Source organism: Bubalus kerabau, chromosome 6 (genome assembly GCF_029407905.1).
Source record: "Bubalus kerabau isolate K-KA32 ecotype Philippines breed swamp buffalo chromosome 6, PCC_UOA_SB_1v2, whole genome shotgun sequence".
NCBI classification, from domain to species: Eukaryota; Metazoa; Chordata; class Mammalia; order Artiodactyla; family Bovidae; genus Bubalus; species Bubalus kerabau.
In genome coordinates, this window is record NC_073629.1 from 39,013,434 (window position 1) to 39,038,842 (window position 25,409).

At 35.9% G+C, this 25,409-nt stretch overlaps 1 long non-coding RNA gene and 1 other non-coding gene across 3 annotated transcripts in view; both read right to left on the reverse strand.

The window, feature by feature from the left end:
- Nucleotides 1-857: 857 nt before the first annotated feature.
- The window catches only part of LOC129655043 (uncharacterized), a 51,282-nt gene continuing 26,730 nt past the window's right edge, over nucleotides 858-25,409 (reverse strand). For both annotated transcript variants that reach the window (XR_008715723.1, XR_008715722.1), the window contains exon 3: nucleotides 858-1,808. This is a non-coding gene — a long non-coding RNA (uncharacterized LOC129655043). The remainder of the gene's footprint in view (nucleotides 1,809-25,409) is intronic.
- TRNAY-AUA (transfer RNA tyrosine (anticodon AUA)) lies at nucleotides 7,888-7,961 on the reverse strand. The gene has a single exon. It is a non-coding gene; the product is annotated as a tRNA-Tyr (tRNA).

Sequence of the window (25,409 nt, forward strand, 5' to 3'; positions counted from 1 at the left end):
GGAGGTTAAGCTCAGCATCAGTTCTTCCAATGAATATTCAGGACTAATTTTCTTTAGGATTGACTGGTTGATCTCCTTGCAGTCCAAGGGACTATAAAGAGTCTTCTCCAACACCACAGTTCAAAAGCATCAATTTGTTGGCCCTCAGCTTTCTCTAGGGTCCAACTCTCACATACATTCATGACTAACAGAAAAACCAGAGCTTTGACTAGACAGACATCTGTTGGCAAAGTAATATCTCTGCTTTTTCTTATGTTCTCTAGGTTGGTCATAGTTTTTCTGCCAAGGAGCAAGCATCTTTTAATTTCATGGCTGCAGTCACTCTGTGCAGTGATTCTGGAGCCCAAAAAAATAAATTCTGTCACTATTTCCATTGTTTCCCAATCTATTTGCCATAAAGTGATGGGACCAGATGCCATGATATTAGTTTTTTGAATGTTGAGTTTTAACATGAGTTCAGCTTTTTCACTCTTGTCTTTCACTTTCATCAAGTGGCTCTTTAGTTACTCTTCCCTTTCTGCCATAAGGGAGGTGTCCTCTACATGTCCGAGGTTACTGATATTTCTCCCAGCAATTGTGATTTCAGTTTGTACTTCATCCAGCCATGCATCTCACATGCTGTACTCTACGCATAAGTTAAATAAACAGAGTGACAAAATACAGCCTTGACATTTTCCTTTCCCAGTTTGGAACCAGTCCATTGTTCCATGTACGGTACTAACTGTTGCTTCTTGACTTGCATACAGATTTCTCAGCAGGCAGGTCAGATGGTCTAGTATTCTCATCTCTTGAAGAATATTTCCAGAGTTTGTTGTGATCCATACAGTTAAAGGCTTTATTTAGCGTACTCAATGAAGCAGAAGTAGATTTCTTTTTTGGAACTCTCTTGCTTTTTCTATGATCCAGCAGATGTTGGTAATTTGATCTCTGGTTTCTCTACCTTTTCTAAATCCAGCTTGAACACCTGGAAGTTCTGGTTCACATACTGTTGAAGCCTAGCTTGGAGAATTTTCAGCATTACTTTGCAAGTGTATGAGATGAGTGCCATTGTGCAGTAATTTGAACATTTTTGGCATTGCCTTTCTTTGGAATAGGGATGAAAACTGAACTTTTCCAGTCCTGTGGGCTCTGCTGAGTTTTCCCAGTTTGCTGGCACATTCAGTACAGCACTTTCACAGCATCATCTTTCAGGATTTCAAATAGCTCAGCTGGAATTCCATCACCTCCACTGACTGTGTTCATAGTAATGCTTCCTAAGGCGCACTTGACTTCAAACTCCAGGATGTCTGGCTCTAGGCGAGTGATCATACCATCATGGTTATCTGGCTCATTAAAATCTTTTTAGTATAGTTCTTCTGTGTATTCTTGCCACCACCTCTTCTTAATATCTTCTGCTTCTCTTAGGTCCATAGCTTTCTGTCCTTTATTGTGCCCATCTTTGAAAGAAATGTTCCCTTGGTACCTCTAATTTTCTTGAAGAGATCTCTAGTCTTTCCCATTTTATTGTTTTCCTCTATTTCTTTGCATTGATCACTTAGGGAGGCTTTCTTATCTCTCTCCTTGATATTCTTTGGAACTCTGCATTCAGATGGATATATCTTTCCTTTTCCCCTTTGCCTTTGCTTCTTTTCTCAGCTATTTGTAAGGCCAGCTCAGACAATCATTTTGCCCTTTTGCATTTCTTTTTTTGGGGGTGGTATTGATCACAGTCTCCTGTACAATGTTCGGACCTCTGTCCATAGTTTTTCAGGCACTCTGTCTATATCATATCTAATCCTTTGAATCTATTTGTCACTTCCTCTGTATAACTGTAAGGGATTTAAAAGATATAAAAAATTAGAAAAATTTGAAATTAAATCAAATATTACTTCTTGTAGTTAAAAATAAGCAAATGTAAAACAACTAATTCTGGTTTTTAGCTATTATTATAGATAATCCTGTAAATATTCTCACCTAAAGATATACATTTGTGTGTGTGTGTATATATATATATGCATATATTTGCTCATATTTTCATGTTTTTATCTCCCCTGGTTAAACACTTAAAATGACATTTCTTGGGTCATAATATATTTATACTTGATTTTATGAGAAATTAAAAATTTTATATTACTAACTTGTCTCCAAAATTGTTGTGCAATTCTGCATTCTTCCCAATAATATGTGTGCTTTAGTCATTCCACATCTGCATCAATTTTGTCACTATTAGTCTTTTTTTAATATTGGCCATTAGAAATTAGAAAATGGGTGGATCATAATCATCTTTTTCATGTTACTAATTACCAACAGGTGAATAAATAAACTTTGTAATATCAGTATTAAAAAGATACACACTTTTGACATATTCAGCAACACGGTTAAATCTCAAAAAAATAAAACAGGCACAAAAGTGTAAGTGTGCTCTGATTCCATGTATATGACATTCTAGAAAATTCAAAGTAGAAGATCAATGCATTTCTTAATTCAAGAGCAGAAGGAGATTATCTGGGGAAAAAAAAAAAACAGGAAAATATTGGATGACAGCAGTATTCTATATGTTTATTGTTATGGTGTTGTCATTGTTATCAAAATTAAATAATTTATATAATCTAAATAGGTAACTTTTTGTACTTAATTAATGCCTTAATAAAAAATATTTAAATTTTTTTAAAAGTTAAAACTTGAAATTATAAATATTTAAAGAAAGTGAGTGAACTAGATAGTGGAGTTTTAGAAAATATTCAAATGCAGCAAAAAAAAATATATGAGAAATAAAAGATGTTAAAGAGAAGGATGGGTACCTGGAGGTTAGAAATAAGGTGGACTATTATATATCTATTCAAATTTAGGAGAAAGTAATAATAATAAAGGAGAAATACTATGTAATAAGATAATTGATGGCTTCTTTAAAAAAAAAAAAGGACTGCTTAGCATCAGATATAGCATATAAAATGTAGGATTACATCATTCAATTTACTCAGAGTGTATTAGATACATAATAATACATCTACAGAACTCAAAATATAATAAAACTTTCTTAAGCGTGGGAGGGGGTTCAGGATGGGGAACACGTGTACACCCGTGGCAGATTCATGTCAACGTATGGCAAAACCAATACAATATTGTAAAGTAATTAGACTCCAATTAAAATAAATAAATTTAAATTAAAAACATAAAAGTAAAAAAATAAAATGGATAACCAACAAAGAAAAAAAAACAATCAAGGACAAGTCTATTGATAGCCAATTTCTCAATGAATAACTTTTGTCATATATAAACAAGTAGGTAAATTAGTGGTTACATCAAATTTATAAATAAGGATAATATCTAATTTATTTTAATAACAATGTACAGAATTGATTTTCTAGGTAGAAAGAGCAAAGGGGTGAGGATCATTTCATTGGCTGATTTGTGCCCCCTCAAAATTCAAATGTTGAAGTATTAAACTTTTATTTCTATCTATGTGTGACTGTAATTGGGGACAGTTTTGACAGAGATACCTAAGAAAAAATGAGTTCGTTAGAATTACTTTTTTTTTTTTTTTTGTCTTTTGATTTTATTTTACTTATTTATTTTTTTAATTTTATTTTATTTTTAAACTTTACATAATTGTATTAGTTTTGCCAAATATCCAAATGAATCCGCCACAGGTATACATGTGTTCCCCATCCTGAACCCTCCTCCCTCGTCCCTCCCCATTCCATCCCTCTGGGTCGTCCCAGTGCACCAGCCCCAAGCATCCAGTATCGTGCATCGAACCTGGACTGGCAACTCGTTTCATACATGATATTTTACATGTTTCAATGCCATTCTCCCAAATCTTCCCACCCTCTCCCTCTCTCTCCGAGTCCATAATGCAATGTGACTAATTCCTAAGAAGAAGAAATCTGGACATGGATACAAAAGGAAGACAATCTGGAGACAACACAGGGCAAAGACAATCATCCAAAAGCCATGGAGAGATGCCTGGGACAGACCCTTACTTCATGACCCTTAGAAGGCACCAATCCTGCCAATACCTTGACTTTGGACTTCTTGCCTCCATAAGTGTGAATAAATGAATTCCTGTTATTTAAACCACCCAGTCAGTGCTACCTCATTCTGGGAGCCCTAGCAAACTAATACAGCTATTAATTGAAATTAAAATATTTGATGGCACTGTTAATGACAGATATATAAATGTGTGACTTAATTTATCTTTTTCTTTATATTTTACATCAAACATTTATGTTTAGCTTTAAGGGGTGAGCACTAAAATAATAAAAATCAAGTGTATATTTTATAAACCCTGGTCTCCTGCATTGCAGGTGGATTATTTACTGACTATGCTACCAAGAAAGCCCATAAACCACTATAGGAAAATAATATATGATGTATATAATAAAGAATGACAAGCATAGTAAGTCATGAAAAAATTAAAATAATGCTATAAATAATCACAAATAAAGCAATAATCATAATGAATTTATGTGGAATAATCTTCTACATTCATGTGAAAATTCTCAACATATATACACCAAAACTAGCAAACTGACCAGTGAATATTAAAAACACTCTATAATTCCTTTCAAAGATTTTATCAGTCCTGGCTCAAGATTTAATAGCTCAAGCAAACAAAAATTAACATGGATATAAAATTTGAAAACATAATTTAAAAGTTCAACTTAATAATCAAAGAATACTGTCTATTGACCATGCTGTATGGTAAATTTCAACCATTTAAAAAATTCAAACAATATAGATGATTAGGCATTTCCCTTATTCTCGCTCAAATTTAGGCAAATAATAAAAGAGAAAAAAACAAAAATTCCTCATTTAAGCTAATGTGGAGTTAATTTAAAGGGAAAGTACTGTACAAGACTAGCCAAAGAACAGATAATGTGCATTGAAGGAAATGGAGCACAAATATCATGGGTTCCGCTTTTAGAAAAATCTCAAGAAATAAACCTACCAAAGGCATTAAAAGTAGTGAGATACAATTGCCAAAATGTTTATTTGTCACTGGTGAGAATGGGGTGTGAAATGTTTTTGCAGCATCTTCTGCGGGATCAGTTGGTTTGAAAAACCATACTTGGATGGGCTCTTGCTATTTAAAGTTTGGTCTGAAGAACAAAGTATTAGCATCACTCTCTCTAGAGATTGTTAGAAATTCAAAATCGCAAGCTCTGAGTCATATTTTCTGAACCCAAATCTATATGGCAGCAAGATGATTAATGGATGTGTATTTACATTAAATTTGAGAAACACAGGGGTAGGCCAAATGAGAAGAGCACTGAGAGGCCAGCTAGCCATATTTTCACAAAGTATCAGTCTCTACAGTACCACATTTTCATGGCAGAAAGGGGTGGGGGCAGAAAGAGAGAGAGAGAAAGAAATTTTTTACTGGGTAAAGTGTTCAGTTCATATCTCAATTGTTTAGGAAGAAATAAAATGTAAACTCTTGCAGAAATAAAAATGTAGGACAATATGAAAACACTAATCTTTACAAAATCTGATTTTTACTTTATCCTTACTCAAGAAGGTTGAGAATGCATGATCTGAGTAAGTCTCTACTGCCTCAAGGATGATTATTTTTAAAAGGAAAAAATAAAATGATCCATATAAATATATTTTAGAGTACAAAACTAACATGCAAAACAAACAGCAGCTAAAGAACACTCAGGACAAATGGATGAAAATGGAGACAAAATTGCAGCATGAATAAAATAATCAGTGGAACACTTAACCACTATGTAGAAAAAACAGAAAGCCCAATGACTCAAATACGAGAAAGATTTAAAATTGGGGAAAACAGAAGGTGATATAATGTAATAAGAATCAGAAAAAAAATGTAATTGACATAATGGTAAATACAAAGATTTTTTTAAAAGAAATGAAAAAGATAGCACCACAGAGTAAATAAGTGTTAGTCTCTCAGTCATGCCTGACTCTTTGCGACCCCATGGACTACAGCCCACCAGGCTCCTCTGTCCATGAGATTTTTCAGGCAAGGATACTGGAGTGGGTTGCCATTTCCTTCTCCAGGTGATCTTCCCAACCCAGGGATCGAACCTGGGTCTTCTGCACTGCAGGCAGATTCTTTACTGACTAAGCTATTAATGAGAAGAATAATGAAATGAAAACAAAAGTTAGCAATAAAAAAAAAACACAAAAGAGATCAAATCAGAATTTTGAATGCATAAAGAAGAAAATCATTACAGAGCAAGATAAGTCTCCTGAAGTAATAGGAGATGTAGAAGTAAACTACTGATTGTTTACATTGTATCACGGACAAGTTTTACGCTGTATAGTCAACAGGAAGAGAAGGCTTTTAAATTTTAAATAATATTAACAATTCTAAGAGGCATTCAGGCCTATTTTATTTTTCTATTTATAAGCATGTGGAGGGATAGCAGGATTATCTGCTATAAACTCATAGTGAATTATTTCAGGTTTACCTGTAAATAGGTTACCTGAGGGCTGGGATTATACCTCCCACGCCCACCCCTCGACTGCTGCAAGAGGATCTGTTTACAAACAATTCCTATGGAAAGTATGGGATTTTTCATACTGGAGAGAGAGTTACACACAAAATCAACATTCTCCAGGTTTTCTATGTGGAGGGCAGGTAGATAGCCCATAAATGCCTGTAAGGATTGTATGCTGATGCAATTGAATTGACCCTCACTTACCTGACTATGCCTACAACCTCTCCACACAAGAAAGGGTTGGGTCAAGGCTGAGAGTGGGGTGTTAGAAGTGGGGCAAGTAGTACAGAGAAAGTGAAGAAATATTCTGTACAGCATTGAGAATATATAACCAAAACATTACTCAAAGATGTATCTCTCAAATATAACATTAACTAACAACAGTGGTCATGTACAGATGTGAGAATTGAACCATAAATAAGGCTGAAGGCCAAAGAACTGATGCTTTCAAACTGTGGTGCTAGAGAAGACTTCTGAAAGCCCCTTGGACTGCAAGGAGATCAAACCAGTCAATCCGAAAGGAAATCAACCCTGAATATTTACTGGAAGGACTGTTGCTGAAACTAGCACTCCAATACTTTGGCCACCTGATACAACAGTCAATTCATTGGAAAACACCCTGATGCTGGGAAAGACTGAAGGCAAAACAGAAAGGGTCAGCAGAGGATAAATGGTTAGATAGCATCACCAACTAATGGATGTTCAGTTCAATCGCTCAGTTGTGTCCGACTCTGCGACCCCATGAACCGCTGCATGCCAGGCCTCTCTGTCCATCACCAACTCCCAGAGTCCACCCAAATCCATGTCCATTCAGTCAGTGATGCCAATGATGTAAATCTGAGCAAACGCTGGGAGACAAGTTGAAGGACTGAGGAGCCTGGCATGCTACAGGTTGCAGAGTCAAACACTACTTAGCAACCGAACCACAAAAAGAGAAAAGCAAATGAGTATGACACCATTTTTATAGTTGTTTAAAATGTGCAAAGCAGATTATGTACTATTATTGATCACAACATATGTAGTGAACTAGAAATACATACATGGTATTTGATAGAGGACTTCATAACAAAATACTATAGTCTAGGTGGCTATAAACAACACAAATTTATTGTCTCACAGTTCTGAAGGTTAAAAGACTAAAGTCAAGATACTGAAAGGTTGGTTCCTTCTGAGGGCTGTGAGGGAAGGATCTGTTCTAAGTCTCTCTTTCCTTCACTTTTAAATGGCTGTCTTCCTCCTGTGTCTCCTCATATTGTCTTTCCTTTCTATGTCCAAACTTCCCCTTTTTATATAGTTATCAATCATATTCCATGAAGTGAAGTCGCTCAGTCATGTCCGACTCTTTGCGACCCTATGGACTGAAGCCTACAAGGCTCTTCCGTCCATGGGATTTTCCAGGCAAGAGTACTGGAGTGGGTTGCCATTTCCTTCTCCAGGGGATCTTCCTGAGCCAGGGATTGAACCTGGGTCCCCTGCATTATAGGCAGGTGCTTTTACCATCTGAGCCACCAGGGAAGTCCTATGCTAATGACTTCATTTTAATTTAATTATCTCTGTAAAGACTCTTCAAATAAGTTCCATTCAGAAGTACTAGAAATTAGGACTTGAACATTTGAGTTTGGGGGGCAACATAATTTAACCTCTTAACACATTCAGTTCAGTTCAGTTCAGTTCAGTCACTCAGTTGTGTCTGACTCTTTGTGACCCCATGAATCGCAGCACACCAGGCCTCCCTGTCCATCACCAACTCCCGGAGTTCACCCAGACTCACATCCATCGAGTCAGTGATGCCATCCAGCCATCTCATCCTCTGCTGTCCCCTTCTCCTCTTGCCCCCAATCCCTCCCAGCATCAGAGTCTTTTCCAATGAGTCAACTCCTCACATGAGGTGGCCAAAGTAATGGCGTTTCAGCTTTAGCATCATTCCTTCCAAAGAAATCCCAGGGCTGATCTCCTTCAGAATGGACTGGCTGGATCTCCTTGCAGTCCAAGGGACTCTCATAACTATCAAATTCCCATTTGTGATTAATTTTAGAATTTAAGTATCATTTCGTACACTGGGCAGTGAATCCAGAGATGAATGTTTAAATTCTTCATAATGCTATGTAAACCTCAATCCTTACAAAATAATTTGAAATTAAGTAATATAATGCTTAGAGAAAAACATTAAGAAGTAAGTGGATCCCTCTGTTCCAAGCAATAAAAAAAAAAAAAAAAATTAACTAAACACAGCCAGAAAACTTATATTACTGAAGAAGGTTCATAGCTAAAATTGAGTGAATTTTTCTGTAGATAATTTTTATGGACATGAAATCTGAATAACAATGTCAAGTCAAGCAGAGTTGTGTCAAATTTTATAACATCTTTTAGTTTCTGGGAGGTGAATCTTGGTTTTCTGCATAAAGTATCATACACATATCCTGCACACATACTAAGCAACACTGGTACCTGAACATTATTTAGAGGCTATTGGTCATATGGTGGGAAGGCATATAAAGTACAAAAGTACAGACATTTAGTTCACTATACAATACAAATCATTAAGTCTTTTACAGGTCATTACCGAGTCTAGGTTTTTCTTAACTCCCATTTCACATGTAGCAAATCAACATTCCCCCAATCAAAATCACTTCCTTGTGTGAACCCATCATATTTACAGAACTCCACACAAACAGAGGCTCCAAGACACGCCCAACATGACTAATGAGCAGCACGCAGAAGGCATGAAGGGTTCCTCCAAGAGAAGGGTGCACACAGGGACAATGGAGTTGGAGTCTCAGGCTGTACAACCTGTCCTGGAGGTGAGGAGTGACAGACAGACAGATGGGGCAGCAACCCTGGGAGCTGGAGGTGTGTGAGAGTAGACAGGCCTCGGTCAAGGGTGGCTCATCTTAGCCCAGAAAACCTGCCAATGGGTTTCACAGACAAGGGAGCTTAATCCAAGAGGAGGGAGAGTAAGGAAGGGGCAGGGGTTGGGGGAACAGGGTGTGCTGAACATCTCTTAAGCCTTTCAGACTCCTCTCCTCAGGGGCCCTTCACAGCTCACTAAGCACACAGGGCCCTTCATGCCAGCCTGGCCGACCCTACTCAGCCCCACAACTGGGTTTTCTCACCCTTCTGCTCCCTCTGGGCATCTTGGTCAGCCATCCCCACTGCCTTTGAACTCACTCCTTGGACTTACTCCCCTGATACTTTTTCAGAAAGAACAGTCTTAGCCTGTGGATATTTTACATACCATTTAAGCCACAATTTAGTAAAAAATTACATTCTCTGTGAAAGGATAAGCACACCACACACCCTTCATGCTTTCCAACTTCCTCCCAAATAAAAGACTGAGTTCATTCGTGTACCTGATAATCCTACTGAGATATCATTATGCTACAGAAACTCTCCTTGTGAGATAGTATAATGATTGATGGTTTATATGTCTGCCTCCCAAAACTTGCTGCACTCTGCTCATTTGCCACAGCAAAAATTCCTTCTTCGTCTTCTTATCTGAATGGTTAGCTCCTGTCATTTATAAAGTAATCAATACTCAACTGTATTCTTGAATGGCTGAAAGTGACATCCTATTTGACGTGAATAATAGGCTTTATTCTAGATACTCATTTTTTCTGAGTAAAAGTTCTTGATGCATTTGTGATGATATTTATATACCAGGTCTCTATATGTATGATTTTGATTCATTCTTTTACTTCTTCAAATGCTGAGAAAGTTGGCTGTCAAATGCATAGCCACAGGGGAGTTCCTAAATTAAGTTCCCTTTAGTTAGAACTCAGGATTCATCTGAGCAAGAATGTTATACCTGAAGCTAAGATTCCTGGCTACATGCAAAAAGCCACTCCTTCTGTGTGACTGACATAACACTCACCAGTTATTATTTGCATGGATCTGTACAGCATTATGTAATAGCATATGTGTAGGAAAACAAATTTAGAAATCCCACTTTGGAAGACCAAGAGTATACACCTTTCTTTGCAGAACTAGGTGCAAGCCACAATCCCTACCAGATAGATTCTGGTAATGTGGATTCCTTTAGACTGAAGACATCTGTAACAATACAAGTGGTTTGAGCTATGGGAATTGGCAGTTAAGAAATTAATAGGCCAATAAGAGTGGTATATTTGAAAAACAACAATTTGAAGTTGGTGATGATAGCAGAGATTCTAAGATAAGAAGTTAAGAATTGGACTTCATGGCTGGCATTCCAGAGCTGGAGAAGAAATATGAACTTTGTTAAGCTCTTTTGGGTTAGTCTTAGTTTAAACGTAACTCTGTGACCTTTCCAGTACAGACGGTCATTCATTAAATGACTACCTTAGAAGGCATATTTCACAATGACAAAAATTTCATAATTTAACCAATTTCACTTTGGGGAGTTTTTAAAGTGAATAAATTTTTCCTTCTCCCTGAAGAACTTTTAAGTAGGTCTACAGGTGGCAAACTCCTCAGTTTTTGGTTGTCTGAGAAAGTCTTTATTCCTCAGTCACTTTTTGAAGTAATTTTGCTGGACACAGAATTCTAGGTTGTTATTTTGTTTTTAGTTATGTGTGTGTTTATGTGTCTAACACATTAAGTATTTTATGCTTTTCTTGCTTCTATACTTTCTGAAAAAGCATAATATAAATTTTTATCATTATCCCTTTATTTAAGTAAATCTCTATTTCTCTCTGCCTTCTTCAAGATTTTCTCTCTTTGATTTTTGGTCATTTGAGTATGGTATGTGTATTATATTTTTTGGTCCTTGTCTTTTGTTAAATCTGAGCTTTTCCAGATGTATGGTTTTTGGTGTCCCTGATGAATTTTGGACAATTCTCAGACATTATTACTTCAAATATTTTCTTCTGTTGTCTTATTTCCCCTTTTACTAGTCTCATGACACATATGTACACATTTTATAATTGTCTCACAAGTCTTGAAAATTTTTTTTTTGTTTTTTCGTTCCTTTTACTTTCTGCTTTTCATACCTTCAAGCTCACTTATTTATTTTTTCCTTTGACCTTTTCTAATATACTGATGGGTTCATCAAAAGCCTTCTTCATTTCTTTTACAGTGTCTTATTAAAAAATTGCTACAAATAAAAAAAAAGTCATAGACATTGCTACGTGTTCAAAAATTATTATTAAAATTGCTATAAATTTTTAAAAAATTGATTTGCACTGATATCTATTGCAAAGATTGAAGTATATTTCTCCATCCTTCACTCTGAGAACCTGGTGAGGTTCCTGAAGTAAAATTCACAAAAAATATTTCCTCCATACACCCACTGACACAGGGAGCCCTCGGGAATTTTAACGCAAGCTAGTCTGCACTCAGCCTCTGGTAACTTGTCAATTACTGTATGTATTCTTACTCATTTATGCTTTCTGTAGCTTTTGTCTTGCTAAGCTGTGACTCTCTGTTTCTGTCTGCCTGTCCAGTTTTCAGGACCATGGTTTTCCACAAACTTCAATTCCCTGATGGATCTAAGAAGAGTTGTTAATTTTCTGTTTGTTCAACCTTTTCTCATCATGAGTACACAGGACTGTGAACTCTGAAGTCCCATTAATGTCAGAATGTAAAGCATAAATGCAGTTTGTCTATATTTTATGAGAATTTTTGCATGTATAGACATAAGAAATACTAGTGATAAACTGACTCCATCAATATAGTTACTCTTAGGACATAAAAAAAAAGCTTCCAAAGAAAAGTTAGAAGTTTGTGAGAACAAAGTTGATTTTTTTGGACATGATTTGTCCCAAGACTGAATACTCCCAACAGATAACAATCCATTCAAAATGTTACCAAGAGACAAATGATAGTATTTTTCTGAGTATCACTTTGTATTGTAGGCAACAAAATCTCAAGTTATTTTTTTTTTAATTGAAGTATAGTTGATTTACAATGTTGTTTTAATTTATGGTATACAGCAAAATGATTCATTTATATATATACACACACACACACTTGTAAAATATATATATATATATATATACATATATATATATATACTTACTATTTTTCATATTTTTCCATTATGGTTTATTATAGAATATTGAATATATTTATTTGTGCTATACAGTAGAACCTTGTTATTTATCTATATTATATATACTGATTTGTGTCTGCTAATCCTAACTTATCTCTCCCCGACCCCTTCCCCCTTTTGTAACCATAAATTCATTTTGATGTCTGTGAGTCTATTTCTGTTTTATAAATTCATTTGTGTCATCTTCTCTCTCTACTTTTATATTACCTTATGACTGAAACTTCCCTGAAAAAACTTGTAATTTAAATACAATCTTTAAGAGCTCCAATACTCTGTGCCTTTTTAATTACTGTGAACCTATAAATCTATTCTGTACATAAATACTAGTGGCAAGTTCTTAGAATTCAGAATCAAACTCATGTGAATAATCAAAATCAATTTCTTATTAGAGTGTTCCACAAACCTCGTGACAGAGACCTACCCATATTTTCAAAGAGAAATTGTAGCAGCAACTAAACTAGGGAAGTCTTTTCCATATTTGACTTTAAAATCTAAACCTGATGGTCTTTCATATTGTCAGTACTTGTTACTGAAAATAAAAAATATTTATTAATAAGTGTTCATTTTCCCCTCAAACATGTCTATTTATTTGTATAAACCATATCCTGCTATCATTCCTTTCTCCAAAAGAAAGGTAAATCCATGACTGTTTATCATCTCTGTTGTGGATGAAATATGACCAAATAAAGTTTAATATTACTCCCTTCCCCTTAGAAAATCCAGACTTTATCTGGTTCTTTGGTAGGTCATAACTTAAAATTTATATGAGATATATTAAGCAGAATATACCATAAACTTCATAGTGGGACAGAGATCTTTAATAGAAACTTTCAAAACATTGCCACTATGCATGGTCAATAATAGTGAACACATTGTACTGATACTTCTGAATGTCTCAGTATATGTCTAATCTGTCACAATGACCATCCTGGGAGAAGTGTAAAGACAGAACCTGGACAAAAATGCACACTCCAGTATCCCTTGAACATCTCTGAATAGACTTCATACCACTAATTACTTGCAATGGGTTTTGAAAAATGTGCTTTTCTTCCTGCCTATCTTTAGGAACATGAAACTTTTCTTTTTCAAAGAGCTATGGCTCTAACTGAAGCAAAAATCTGGCTTGATTTTGTGTGTGGCTGGGTAGTTCCAACCTACATCTTCAAAGACAGAGACATTAATTTTATAGGGATTTTTAATAGGGAAATTTGAAAGTCTGATTACTCACTAAGAGACATTGTTGTCTCTATCATTCTTAATACTTAGGAAAAGAAAAAGAGGGCCAATGACATTTTAAATCTATATTAGCAAAGTTAGGTGACATTTGGACTTCCTTAGACAAGAGTTTTGCCTCTGGCCTTCATGTACGGGAGGCCCACACCAAAGAACTCGTGACTTTAACCAAGTTTAGTGCAGGTCACTTACGGGCTTGGATATTTCACTCTTGATTTCAAATCCTAAGTTACCTAAAGAAGGTATCACAAATTATGCAAAATATTCATTCATATATATCTAGTCTTATCATCTACAGGTACAAACTTTCTTTCCTTATATTCTTAAAATAGCCTCTAAATGGACTAAGACTAAAGAATTCATCTCCTGGAAAATATACCAGAAGAGGAACATGTCTGAGAATCATGTTGGAAAACAACTCTATTAAATACTTTTGAACACTAAAGCTGCACTCAATCTTCCGAGTATTGATCCATGGCTAAATGTGTCCTAGCTAAAAAGATATAAGACATGGGCTATCATTATATCAGGAAATGTAAAACTAAGAGTCTTAATAATCCTCCATAAATAAATAATTTTAGCTTGTATATCAGTCAGAGTTTAGCCAGGAGAAAGAAACTACAAAGTAATTTGAACAGGGAAAGCTCAGTAAAAAGAATTATTCACCATTACAGGGGATAGGAGGAATATGGAATTGGCTGATAAAGTAAAAATAACTATATAAAATATATAACAAAGCTCAGAATCAGAAATTATTGGTGGAGGATAGGTAGTAGTTCTCTGAGGGGCAAAGATACTGCTGTGATGTTGATAACTGAACTTCCTAGAAATCAATTCTCTGTAGAGTGCTATATATCCACATAGTACCTAGAGAAAGCTAGAGGTACTCCACTACAAAACTGCCTTGAAAGGAGGTAGTCCTGGGGGAAGCTGTCTGTCTTTAGGTACAGCAGGGTACCATGCACTGAAAGCGCTGGATGTTGGAGAAACCACACACACAGTGGGAGTTGGATGGTAAGAAATGTGGGTGTTGCAGAAGCCAGTCAAACAGAGTGATTGGAAACAGGAAAGAAAACCTTCTTGCTATATCCCTGTAATAACCTTTATTGACAATGCTTAACGTTATGCCAGCTGACAAAAAAATATTTAAAGGACCCAGACCCTACTTCACAAAGGAGGAAATGAAAAGCAAATCTGAACTGAGACAATAACAGGTAACTGGCACAGAAAGTGACAGGTTTGACAAGAACTTTGTATCAAGAAAACAATTGCATTACACGGACAGATCCATATAAGATCTACCAAACAAAACCTATGAAATGTTAATCACAAGCTTCATGCTTTAATTGGCATATTCTTATTCTTTTATATTTCCATTTTAACCTTTGCTGTTAGCAATTTTTAAAGAATTTTAACCACATATTTACAAAGTCTCTAACTTAAAATTATCTTTTATGTATTGAGTCAACACTTGGTATGAGTCTATGTATAGACTTATAGAATTTTTTAATGATTTGATTAAAGATTATTTCAAAGGGTATTCATTTGAACATATTTTTCTAAGTTACAATCCATTTTTTCTAGAATCAATTCTTTAAAAAATGTCATAAGTAACAGAATTCAACTATTAGATTTTTTATATGTAATATAGCAAAAAAATACCCAGTAAGCAACAATATAAAACCATTTTCATGTCATTTCTATAACAAAAACAATACCAAAGAGTCATTTGTAGGAATTTGCCTTTGTGATCAAACTTTATTTAAGGCAAGGTTTAGAAAGGAAATAGAATGATGACATATATTTAATAACAATCTTACACAGAAGTGTTAATGTGTAGTATATAAGTTTTCAATTATTATCTTCAGATCATATCCTTCATCTAGTTGATTATTTCTCCTTTTTATATTCTGCATACCTAACTAGGCTCATTCCAGTCCAGTTTTGTTTGCTGATTCCTAAAATAGTTTTTTGTGCATAGCCTTCAACAGTTAGTATTAGGTTTTTGGCACACACAAAAAATATTTGGTACTAAATTCAAATTAAGTATGCACCAATTATTTGGTAAACTGCTACTGGTCTGAAAAAATAGCCATTGCTATGTAGAGCCACCCAAGAAAGACAGGTCATGGTGGAGAGTTCTGACAAAATGTGGTTTACTGGAGAAGGGAATGGCAAACCACTTCAATATTATTGCCTTGAGACCCCATGAACAGTATGAAAAGGCAAAAAGATAGGACAGTGAAAGATGAACTCCCCAGGTGCCCAATATGCTACTGGAGATCAGTGGAAACATGGAGAAATAATTCCAGAAACAATGAAGAGACACAGCCAAAGCAAAAATAACACCCAGTTGTGGATGTGACTAGTGATGGAAGTAAAGTTCGATGCTGTAAAGAGCAATATTGCATAGGAAGCTGGAATGTTAGGTCCATGAATCAAGGCAAACAGGAGACAGCAAGAGTGAACATTGACATTTTAGGAATCAGTGAACTAAAATGGACTGGAATGGGTGAATTTAACTCAGATGACCATTATATATACTACTGTGGGCATGAATCCCTTAGAAGAAATTGAGTAGCCATCACAGTAAACAAAAGAGCCCAAAATGCAGTACTTGGATGCAATCTCAAAAATGACAGAATGATCTCTATTCATTTCCAAGGCAAACCATTCAATATCACAGTAATCCAAGTCTATGCACTGAGCAGTAATGCTGAAGAACATGAACAGTTCTGTGAAGACCTTCTAAAACTAACACCCAAAAAATGTCCTTTTCATTATAGGGGCATGGAATGCAAAACTAGGAAGTCAAGAAGTACCTGGAGCAACAGGCAAATTTGGCCTTGGAGTACAGAATGAAGAAGGGCAAAGGCTAATAGAGTTTGGCCAAGAGAACGCACTGGTCCAACCAAACACCCTCTTGCAACAACACAAGAGAAGACTCTACACATGGACATCACCAGATGGTCAATACCAAAATCAGACTGATTATATTCTTTGCAGCCAAAGATGAAGAAGTTCTATACAGTCAGCAAAAACAAGACCAGGAGCTGACTGTGGCTCAGAACATGAACTCCTTATTGCCAAATTCAGACTTAAATTGAAGAAAGTAGGGAAAACCACTACACCATTCAGGTTTGACCTAAAACAAGTCCCTTATGATTAAACAGTGGAAGTGACAAATAGATTCAGGGGATTAGATCTGATAGACAAAGTGCCTGAAGAACTATGGATGAGGTTCATGACATTGTACAGGAGGAAGGGATCAAGACCATCCTGAAGAAAAAGAAATGCAAAAAGGCCAAATGGTTGTCTGAGCAGGCCTCACATATAGCTGTGAATAGAAGAGAAGTGAAATGTAAAGGAGAAAAGGAAAGATATACCTATTTGAATGCAGAGTTCCAAAGAATAACAAGGAGAGATAAGAAAGCCTTCCTCATTGATCAATGCAAAGAAACAGAGGAAAACAATAGAATGGGAAAAACTAGAGATCTTTTCAAGAAAATAAGAGATACCAAGGGAACATTTCATGCAAAGATGGGCACAATAAAGGACAGAAAATGGTATGGACATAACAGAAACAGAAGATATTAAGAAGAGGTGGCAAGAATACACAGAAGAACTATACAGAAAGGATCTTCATGACCCAGATAATCATGATGGTATGATCATTCACCTAAAGCCAGAGATTCTGGAATGTGAAGTCAAGTGGGCCTTAGGAAGCATCACTATGAACAAAGCTAGTGGCAGTGATGGAATTCCAGTTGAGCTATTTGAAATCCTAAAACATGAGGCCACGAAAGTGCGGCACTCTATATGTTAACACATTTGGAAAACTCAGCAGTGGACACCAGACTGGAAAAGGTCAGTTTTCATTCCAATCCCAAAGAAAGGCAATGCCAAAGAATATTCAAATACCGCACAACTGCACTCATCTCACATGCTAGTAAAGTAATGAAAATAATTCTCCAAGTCAGGATTCAACAGTATGTGAACCATAAACTTCCAGATGTTCAAGCTGGTTTTAGAAAAGACAAAGGAACCAGAGATCAAATTGCAAACATCCGCTGGATCATCGAAAAAGCAAGTGAGTTCCAGAAAAACATATACTTCTGCTTCATTGACTGTGCCAGAGCCTTTGACTGTGCAGATCACAACAAATGCTGGAAAATTCTGAAAGACATGGGAATACCAGACCACATAACCTGCCTCCTGAGAAATCTGTATGCAGGTCAGAAAGCAACAGAACTGGACATGGAACAACAGACTGGTTCCAAATAGGAAACGGAGTATTTCAAGGCTGTATATTGTCACTTGCTTATTTAACTTATATGCAGAGTACATCATGAGAAATGCTGGGCTGGAAGAAGCACAAGCTGGAATCAAGATTGCCGGGAGAAATATCAATAAGCTCAGATATGCAGATGACACCACCCTTATGGCAGAAAGAGAAGAACTAAGGAGCCTCCTGACTCACCGTGAAAGAGGAGAGTAAAAAAGTCGGCTTAATATTCAACATTCAGAAAACTAAGATCATGGCAAATAGATGGGGAAACAGTGGCTGACTTTATTTTGGGGGGCTCTAAAATCACTGCAGATGGTGACTGCAGCCATGAAATTAAAACACGCTTGCTCCTTGGAAGAAAAGCTATGACCAACCTCGACAGCATATTAGAAGGCAGGGACACTTTGCCAACAAAGTCCATCTAGTCAAAGCTATGGTTTTTCCAGTAGTCATGTATGGATGTGAGAGTTGGACTATACACACAGCTGAGTGCCAAAGAATCGATGCTCTTGAACTGTGGTGTTCGCGAGACTCTTGAGAGGCTCTTTGACTACAAGGAGATACAACCATTCCATCCTAATGCAAATCAGTCCTGACTATTCATTGAAAGTACTGATGTTTAAGGTGAAACTCCAATACTTCAGCCATGTGATGTGAAGAACTGATTGATTTGAAAAAAACCCTTGTGCTGGGAAAGATTGAAGGCAGAAGGAGAAGGGGACGGCAGAGGATGACTGTTAGATGACATCACCAACTCAATGGACATGAGTTTGAGCAAACTCCAGGAGTTGGTGATGGACAGGGAGGCCTGGCATGCTGCAGTCCATGGGGTTGCAAAGAGTTGGACACAACTGAGCGACTGAACTGAACTAATGCTGTGATGTCAATTCTAGTTCATTTAGGTTCAGTATTTTTCTTTTTATCAAGCAAAAGAGAGAGATGTTAAGAGATTGAGAGATATTTGCTAGAAAACTTAAATCAAGCATAAAAATTAGATTCTAGTTGAGATTCCTAAGAAACTCTATATGACTTTTTTTTTCCTATACTTAAATCTCCTCATATAACACTATGAAAGAATCATGAGAAAAGTGAAAAATCTTACACGCAATAGTTCATATATTTACTGGTACTAGAAATGTCACTGAAGTGCTTTAACTTCTCACTCTAATAGTTAACAATAATGGCCAGAAATAAGGACGAGCAGAAGTAAAAATGATATTGTCTTTGCAAAAGGTTATCTATCATTTAACGAGAATAGTGTATGTAAACACCCACTGAACTCTCTCAGATCTTAGTATTAATAACAAGATTCAGAAAAAAGAAAGGAATTAAGCAATTAAGTGATATCTGGTTCTGTGAGGACTGCAAATTGAAGAAAGGATTTCTTCTCTTGGTTTAGTTTGGACATTCTTGATTTCTGGTTTAGAAGATATCTACAAACTTTGAGCATAAATAATCACTTTCTTTGTTGCAGTGTTCAAATATTTGATTTTAGAATCTTTACTTTTATTTTTCAGACACTTTATCAAATGACTCAGTAAACAGTTCTCACTTTTAGATGGCCAACAGACACATGAAAAGATGCTCAATATTGCTAATTATTAGAGATATGCAAAAAAAACTACATTGAGGTACCACATCACGTAAGTTAGAATCCAGTTCAGTCACTCAGTCATGTCCAACTCTTTGTGACCCCATGAACCACAGCACACCAGGCCTCCCTGTCCATCACCAACTCCCGGAGTTTACCCAAACTCGTATTCATTGAGTCGGTGATGCCATCTAACCATCTCATCATCTGTCGTCCCCTTCTCCTCCTGCCCTCAATCTTTCCCAGCATCAGGGTCTTTTCAAAAGGGTCAGCCCCTCACATCAGGTGGCCAAAGTACTGGAGTTTCAGCTTCAACATCAGTCCTTCCAATGAACGCTCAGGACTGATTTCCTTTAGGATGGACTGGTTGGAGCTCCTTGGACTCCAAGGGATTCTCAAGAATCTTTTCCTACACCACAGTTCAAAAACATCAATTCTGCACTCAGCTTTCTTTATAGTCAAACTCTCACATCCATACATGAGTACTGGAAAAACCACAGCCTTGACTAGAGGGACCATTGTTGACAAAGTAAATTCTCTGCTTTTTAATATGCTGTCTAGGTTGGTCATAACTTTCCTTCCAAGGAGTAAGTGTCTTTTAATTTCATGGCTGCAGTCATCATCTGCAGTGATTTTAGAGCCACCAGAAATAGTCAGCCACTGTTTCCCCATCTATTTGCCATGAAGTGATGGGACCTGATGCCATGATCTTAGTTTTCTGAATGTTGAGCTTTCAGCCAACTTTTTCACTCTCCTCTTTCACTTTCATCAAGAGGCTTTTTAGTTCCTCTTCACTTTCTGCCATAAGGTTGGTGTCATCTGCATATCTGAGGTTAGTGATATTTCTCCAGGCAATCTTGATTCCAGCTTGTGCTTCTTCCAGCCCAGCGTTTCTCATGACATACTCTGCATATAAGTTAAATAAGCAGGGTGACAATATACAGCCTTGACGTACTCCTTTTCCTATTTGGAACCAGTCTGTTGTTCCATGTCTAGTTCTAACTGTTGCTTCCTGACCTGCATACAAATTTCTCAAGAGGCGGGTCAGGTGGTGTGGTATTCCCATCTCTTTCAGAATTCTCCACAGTTTATTGTGATCCACACAATAAAGGCTTTGGCATAGTCAATAAAGCAGAAATAGATGTTTTTCTGGAACTCTCTTGATTTTTCCATGATCCAACAGATGTTGGCAATTTGGTCTCTGGTTCCTCTGCCTTTTCTAAAACCAGCTTGAACATCGGGAAGTTCCCGGTTCACATATTGCTGAAGCCTAGCTTGGAGAATTTTGAGCATTACTTTACTAGCGTGTGAGATGAGTGCAATTGTGCGGTAGTTTGAGCATTCTTTGGCATTGCCTTTCTTTGGGATTGGAATGAAAACTGACCTTTTCCAGTCCTGTGGCCACTGCTGAGTTTTCCAAATTTGCTGGCATATTGAGTGCAACACTTTCACAGCATCATCTTTCAGGATTTGAAATAGCTCAACTGGAATTCCGTCACCTCCACTAGCTTTGTTTGTAGTGATGCTTTCTAAGGCCCGCTTGACTTCAGATTCCAGGATGTCTGGCTCTAGGTGAGTGATCACACCATCATGATTATCTGGGTCATGAAGATCTTTTTTGTACAGTTCTTCTATGAATTCTTGCCACCTCTTCTTAATATCTTCTGCTTCTGTTAGGCCCATACCATTTCTGTCCTTTATCGAGCCCATCTTTGCATGAAATGTTCCCTTGGTATCTCTAATTTCGACTAAATTATCTCTAAAATCGTCTATACTTCAACATAAACAAATAAGTAAATAATGATCTTCATTTAAAAGATCACATAACTGCCACCAAAGGTCTGGTATATTCAAAGAGTGGGGGAGATCTGAAATGGCCACTTCTCTACTTGATAACAGAGAAGGCAATAGCAACCCACTCCATTACTCTTGCCTGGAAAATCCCATGGATGGAGGAACCTGGTAGGCTACAGTCCATGGGGTCGCTAGGAGTCAGACATGACTGAGCAACTTCACTTTCTCTTTTCACTCTGGTGGGCTGCTGTCCATGTGGTCACAAAGAGTCGGACACGACTGAAGAGACTTAGCAGGAGCAGCAGCAGCAGCAGCTAGTTCATAATGATCTATCTTAGAACTCAGTGAAGAATGATGATGATAGGTGATTGAGAATCAAGATTATACCTGTCAATATGACTTAAATACAACTCTGGACTACTTAAGTCAATATTACTTACCTGTTTCAGGAAAATTCTACCACAGAGAATTGAAACTGAGACTATAAATAATTTCAATGTGTGATTGAGGAAATCCATAAAGATCAATATTCTAGTCATCTAGGCAAACAGTTCATGTATAAAACAAAAGTATTTTTCCATTTACATCAAAATCCTTAGCCTTCTGATTCTAAACTGTCATATCATAACTGCTTAATTTCAATATGGTTTTGCCTTGAAAGTCCCAAGGTAAACAACTTGAGCTCAGACTCCAAAGCCTTATAAACTTTGTGTATATATGTAACTTCCCCTTTCAGAGAAATTGTCCCCTTTCAGAGATACAGCTCTGCTACAGTGGTATTTTTTCTTAAAACTTCCTTGTTAACAGATTTTGTTGTGTGTTGGAGAATTCAATGAGCCTATCCTTTGCAACTCAAAATTCTCATTTTAAAATCAAATCATTTAAGCAAACAAAGTGTTTTCCAATATGTGTTCTTCATAAATGTTATAAATCAAAATACTGGTAAACATATTTTAAAATGCTTTACTATAAGCACTGTAAGTCTTTAAAAAGTCCTTGATATGTTATTATTCATTATGTAATACTGAGTAGGGTAATACACATAGGAATTTCAAATTTTATTTTATCCTTAAAAATACAAATTTGTGAAATATTAAGTGGAATAAAATCCACTGCAAAGAAGCTGGGAATTATCCAGACTCCTTAAGGGTATATCTGATTCCAGGAATTTAAATTATCTTGTTTAGCAATAGGAAACCAGTCCCCATTTATATATTTTGACTTGATAGTACTTTATGCAAGTGTTTAATCAATATATTTATTCAATTATGATGAATTTCTGCTTGCTCTTCTTTATGAGATAATTTTCTACTTGTAATGAAGAGATTTGATTATGGGTACTAGGGGAAGGAAGGGGAAGAGAAGAAAACTAAAAGGGAAATGCTATATACACACTCCCACAAATTTTGCACTGCATAATCACTCTCTTTTACAATGTCGGAATGCAGATACATGCAGTATATACACTCTCTTTAATGCCTATCTCTGCATTTAAAACTAATCTCCTTTGTTTCTCTTGTGATTCTTATAGATTTTCCATTAAATATTCGTATAATAACTTCTTATATTATGTAACTAAAATAGATATTTAAGGATTATACTTATAAATGTGTTTTATAAAAATGAATATGATTGGTTAGTAGTCAGCTCATTGTGAATCTCTTTTCTTAATATCAATGAGAGTATGGTTGAGATGACCATATCTTTTCATTTAATTTCACTTGTCAGACAGTTGTCTGGATCTGGACAAAACAGAATTTACCTCTGGACTAAGTCAATCACCCTGAAATGTGATTGGATGCTTATATCTCTAGTAATTTTAAAATTATAATTATCATGGTTAATTTAGATACACTTCTCCCTTGGTCAAAAAATATCTTTAGGAAAACTCTCCAACCTCCTCTATTATGCTGTATTCCATGTCAAAATCCAGCCAGAGTCAAGTGCACACCTTTACAGTAACCTGTTATATCTGAAAAAAGTACCAAACACAAAAATATGTCATAGAGTATTTAATGTTTCAGAAGGCTGAAAGACAATGATAATTGATCTCTTAGGGAAGAGTTTGGATTTTTTTAAATAACTTGATTTATTAATATTTCATCTGAGCATTCTAGAATAGAAATTATTTTTTATCTTCAGTAGAGTGTTTTTATTTTAATTGAGATATCATCATGTGTGTCCTACTAATTATAAGTCTTTACGTTGTTCCCTTGTCAGGCTAGTTTCATTTTGTGTTATTTCTTTTTCTTATTTTATGTGGTATTGTTGCCAATACATTAATGATACCAACTCACTGGGAAATACATTAGAGAATTAATAATGTTAAAAAGTTTCATCAAGGTGTGAAAAGTCTTTAACAATGGTACTTTCAAAGTGAAATTTGTTTTAAAAATGTTCTGTTATAAAAAGTTTTATCTGTTTTTGGTGTTAAACAGATTTGCGTACTGTCTCTTTCTAGGATACATATTTGAAGATTTTGGTTGGAATACATAAAGCTAGAGAGCTAGAGACCATTTGTACACATACTTTATGTCAGGAAACAAAATGACTTACATACTTTTATGTCGTAAGACAAGCTTCTTTGTACATTTCATCTTCCTTTGATCAGTTTTCATTGAATTTTATGTGCTATTTACATCTATGTCACCACCTTTGTTTTGTATAGCTCTGGCACTAAAATTTAGAGACCACAGGTTCTAAGAATACGTCTTTACATTATTAGTATGATAGATGTCTTTTGAAGTAAGAAGTTTATTCTATCTTATTTTAGCAACCAATAGCAATATGAAGTGTAATGCTGTATATTCTTTATACCGACAGCATTTCGGTGATGATGGAAATGCCCTAAAGCTGCACTGTCAGCGGCAGTCGCATGCCCCTAGCCACAAGTAACTACTGAGCATTTGAAATGCTTCTAGCGTAATGGGGAACTGACTACTAAGTTTTATTTACTTTTAATTAATTTAAATGATTACAAGTAGCTATTGGGTAAACAATGAAAGAGGTTCAGTCTTATATGATAATAGAAGGTTGGATGACGGTATTATAAAAATTGGATTGAAAGAATGTTTTCCTACAAAACTTCAAGATAAATATTCTGGAACTTTGGCATGTCCAGACATTCTTATTTGGGAAACAACATTTTTCTGCCGTCAGACTTGTGAATAAAAATTGAGTCTATTATCTAGGACTGCCCAGTTCCAAATGTTACTATTTTGTACAAATAAGCCTAAAAGCAAGCTGGAACAGTCTATGAAACTTTCCATGAATTATCTCCAAAGGGAGATATGAATTTCATTTTATGGATTTCATTTATACTATTAAAACTTTTATTTTTATTGTAACACTCATCAGATTCGTCACTTTACTGCTTTTGGCCTGAGAGGAAGATTGTGATTCACTCTTCAGGGTTTCTGCTGCTGCTGCTGCTAAGTCACTTCAGTCGTGTCTGACTCTGTGTGACCCCATAGACTAGCGTCAGGAAAAAAAATTGAAAACACTATTTATGTTGTTTAATTATTTCTTATTTTTCAACATAAATCCTGTTAAGTTGAATTTGCATCATGCCTTTGAGCTAAATAAATGAAATTAGACTAAAGTGGGGGAAAAAAGTAGATGAGTGATAGCTCTCTTGTTTTCTCTCCCCTCTTCCGCCCCCTCATACACAGTGACCTAAGTGCTTCTAAATATTCTTCTGTAATTGAACTAGAAAACCCAATACATTTAGTGCCACTGCAGGTTTTATTTGATTTGACTGTTTCACTCAAGATGAAAGATTCAAAATTTTTTTCTGTATTCATAACAATGAATTGACATCAGTCTTCATAAAGGCTGAATCTTATTTTACTTGTATATTTATCTATTTATTCACGTTATTCTTTCTATCTCATACTTGTATGTGTTAATCCATTCTAAAGTCTTTAGTGAGTATCCTTTTACTGACATATCCTTGTTAAATATTTATTTTTTGTACTGAATTAGTTTTCGTGCATATATTCTTATTTAAAAGTGACACTGTGCTATGGA